Source organism: Mobula hypostoma, chromosome 1 (assembly GCF_963921235.1).
Source record: "Mobula hypostoma chromosome 1, sMobHyp1.1, whole genome shotgun sequence".
NCBI classification, from domain to species: Eukaryota; Metazoa; Chordata; class Chondrichthyes; order Myliobatiformes; family Myliobatidae; genus Mobula; species Mobula hypostoma.
Window position 1 is genome coordinate 107,113,921 of NC_086097.1, and position 4,282 is coordinate 107,118,202.

The 4,282-nt window shown below is 42.0% G+C and overlaps 1 pseudogene; it reads right to left on the bottom strand.

Annotated features, from left to right (window-relative positions):
• Positions 1-116: 116 nt before the first annotated feature.
• On the bottom strand, positions 117-3,847 carry LOC134342531 (uncharacterized; annotated as a pseudogene).
• Positions 3,848-4,282: the final 435 nt, after the last annotated feature.

Consider the following 4,282-nt stretch of genomic DNA (forward strand, 5'->3'; position numbering starts at 1 on the left):
GCTGAGCCTCGGTCTCAACAGCAGCGTCGGACACATTGACCATAGAGAAAGAAAAAGCCCAGCCAGCGAGAGAGGAGCTGCTTCGTACCTCCTGCCTGGCATGTCTTAAAGGGGACCTAGCACCGCTGCTCGGCCCGGGACACCAATATCATTGAACGATTGCGATCGTAGGCGTATCCAACGAATTCTACACTAGAAATCTGAAATCGGTGCAGTAGGGATAACTTTAAAAATAATAGACAATCTCGAAATCTAGTTTTAAGAGAGTTGGAAATGTCAGGACATTTTTAGAAGTGGCATGAAGGATCAGCAAGACTAATACAGTTCTCAAGTACGTGGAAGTATGTTTCCTTGTGTTGTGAAAAATGGCAAGTAAACCGGCGAGGAAAGTAAATTTACGTTAAAAAACACCTTCCCCACTGGTAGCTCGTTAAGTATTGAACTGTGAATAATAAAAGCATAATTGGAAATTAAATCGTTTATTACTTATTGTGTCAACCAGTAAGTGAAACTCAGCTTTGTTCGGAAGTTATTCCATCCACAGCCGTTCCATACGCAGAAATTCTGGAGTGAATTGCGATCACAGTACAGAGGGTACTGCATTGTTGATGGTGCCAACTATTAGATAATCATTCTGCCGAGGCCCCACCTGATACCGTGTAAAAACAAAATTATGCGGTACCTATTTTGAAGATAATTTGGCAGTTTTCTGACATCTATCCCTTCCTCACATTTATCGCAAACAGATTATTTTATCATTTGTTGGGTGGCGGGGTAGAGATATGCCATAGGAGGTGTAAGGCGCTCCTCCCTCGGCTAGCCTGCAGGTCACCTTTGGGCAAAGTGTGGCCAATGCTTAGCCCCCCCCCCCCCCAAAAGAAATCCGAGTCACGTCAACGATGGGAGCAGGTGGAGGACGTATGTTATACGACACGGCACATAACGAACGAACTTATTATTTGAATGTTGATTGAAGTTTACTGTGTACAGAGTAGAAAATGAAGATCTACCAAAGTACAATACTTGATTTATCATTGTTGAAATTAATTTTTGAATCACACAATTTTAGTTCATTCAGTTTTTTAAAGTGTTATCTTGTATTTGTCCTTCTCTGCATTGGATGTACCCCAAAAATTAGAAACATAATACAATGTTTTATTTATTTATTGAGATGCAGTGCAGAATAGGCCCTACCGACCCTTCAAGCCACGCCATCCAGCGATCCCCCGATTTATTCCTAGCCTAATCACAGGACGATTTACAGTGACCAATTAACTGACCAATCGTAACTTCCTTGGAAGAAACCCACAGGGAGAATGTACAGACTCCTTACAGGCAGCAGCAGGAAATGAACCTGGGTCACGTGTACGCTAAAGTGTGCTAACCACTATGCTACATTTGAAATAATATTTCAAATTTCCAAGTCCATCGTGAATATGTGAAGTTCCATCACAAATCTTAGTGCATTTGTTTTATCATTGCTTTTAAAGTTATTTGAATCTCTTTTTAAATCCACAGGATTAAATCTACATGTGCATTCTGCAAGTTTATTGATACTTTCCAGTCCTGATGAAGGGTCACAGCCCCAAACATCTTCTGGCTATTCCCCTCCATAGATACTGCCTGACTTGCTGAGTTTTTCCAACATTTTGTGGGTGTCACTTATGTGGTGTCCGCTCGCCTATAACTAACTATGAGACCTGAAGCCAGACAATAGAACAAACTGGAGTTCAAAATATCCCTTTATTCAGTAAAACTACACTGGCCTCAAAACGCAACTCAAACTCACACTCCCCAATACAACTATCTAAATGGTTTACCCCAGAACAGTTGATTCCTTGATTGGGACAATGACCAATCAGTGAAAGCATGGTTTCAGCTGACCACTGGGTGCTGATTGTCTTGGCTCACTGTAACACCTCCCTCTTGAAGATGGTTACCTGGAGGATTTGAGCCAGGAGTTGATCTAGAATGAAACAACTGGTTTATGCTGATAATTAGTCCTTCTTAGTGGTTGCAAGCTGTCACTTTCTTATCATGATGTTGCTTGCCGCTGTGCTTGCACTGGTGATTGGTTCGGTTGGGAAAATTCAAACTCTTCCAGGAAGAGATGAAGATACAGCTCTGTCTTTGAAGATCTGCTCAACCAAACTGTTGAGCCTTCGGAAGCATGTGGCCACAATTGGTTGGTGTTGCAATGCCAGCAATGTCCATAGCACACTTTCCCCATTTGTTTGACAGTCTGACCTGGTACCAGAGGACTTGCCCATTGTAATACTGTCTGGCTCACGCTGCAACTCTGGGCTTTGACTTATTTCACCCATTAACCAAGGACAATGTGGCACCTGTTGTCTTAGATGTTGGATTCAGTGGCAGCATCACATCCAACACTGTGCACAGTTTTCTTCCCAAAAGCACTTCATCTGGAGACTTCCCCTTGAAACCTGAATGTGGTGTAATTCGATATGTCAGCAGGAATGTGTTGAGAGCCTCTAGATTTCAAAAGCAACCATTTGAAGGGATCCACAAACCTCTTTGCTTGACCGTTGGACTATGGATGATATCAGGGTGAGTGGATTTGGATAATTCCACTGTTCTGGCAGAATACAGCAAGCCGTTGTGTACTGATTGAATGCTGTTGTTAGAAATAAACATTTCCAGAATTTCAAAGTGACTGAAGATCTACAGCAGATGTTGAATGTATCCTCTGTCATTGTTGACTTCATAGGTAATATTTCTGGCCATTAGGAATAGGCATCAATCAGGACAAGGTAGGTACGCTCATTGATTGGGCCAGCAAAGTCACTATGTACTGAACTCCGAAGTCTGGTAGCCTGATGCCATGGATGTGGATCAGATCTATTTGGATTCTTTGCCGCCATAGAGCGCTGAATACTCTGCTTACATATCAATGTGATATCTTCATCTATACCCGCAAGTATACAGAGCTTCTTGCCAGGGCTTTCATCCGATTGAATCCCAGGAGACCATAGTAGAATTGTTTCTGTACTTTCGTTGAAGTATTTGTGGAATTCCTATTCTTATTCCAAACATTAGGCAGGAGTCCAGAGTTGAGAACAATGCATGATGTCGATACAAGGTACAACATATTCTTCAACTTTGACTGGGCATCCATCAATGAGGTATCTGGAGATATGCTGAAGAAGAGGATCTGCAGCTGTTTTTGCTCTGATGTTATCATCAGTGGCTGGAAGACCTTCAGTAGCATCCGATACAATCTGGTGGACTTCACAATCAATTGAAATTGCAGCCACAACTACGTCTTCATGGAACTAGCAGAATAAGGTTTTGGTAAAGACTAGAAGGGCCGAATGGCCTGTTCTCTGTGCTGTAGTGTTCTATGGTTCTGTGGTTCATTTTCACTAACCTGCTGATTCATAACTCTTTAAATTTTTGGGTTATTGTGTATTTGATTTCAAAATCATAGGCTAATAACATTGTTGCCCACCTTTGCAGACAGTTAGCTGTATACACTGGGATACCTTTCTTCGACCTAAAGATGGACAACAATGGTTTATGATCAGTAAGGAGAGAGAAACATTTGCATCTTTTGGAATTTCTTCAAAGCAAAGGTGCTTCTCAAGGCTTCCTTCTCAATTTGCCCGTCGTTCCTTTCTGCTGTCGTCAGTGATCTGGCTGCATGCATGTCAGCTTTTTCAGAACCATCAGAGAAGATATGGGAAACTACAGCCCCTACCCCATAGTTGGATGTATCCATCGCAACGATGATTGGCAACTCTGGATTGAAATGAGTCAAAAGGTCGGATGACAGCATTTTCTTCACCTGACCAAAAGCTTCTTGACATTGCTTGGACCATTTCCACATGTAGTTTGTTTTAAACTTGGTCTAGGCATTGCCATAATTCTGTCTGAATCTGTGTCCATAACAATTATATCGTTGATGTAAGCAGTGACACCATGGTGTTCATAAGTTGCTGGAAAATTGAAGAGGATGCCTTCACCCCAAAGGCAGACAGAGGAAGGAAAATGACCCCTTATATATTGTAATGCTAAGAAGTTCCTGTGAATTTTCTGCCAATTCTACCTGGAGGTAGGTTTCAGCCAAGTCCAACTTTGCAAAGTAGTGACAACCATTCAATTTTGTGAAAAGATCTGCTGGTACTGGTAATTGGTACCGGTGTGTCTCCAGAGCTGCATTGAGATCAGTTAAGAAGTCTGTACACAACCTTACTGTACCAATAGCTTTCTTGAAAATGATTATAGGAGCCGACCAACATGAGTAGTTGACAGCTTTGATCAC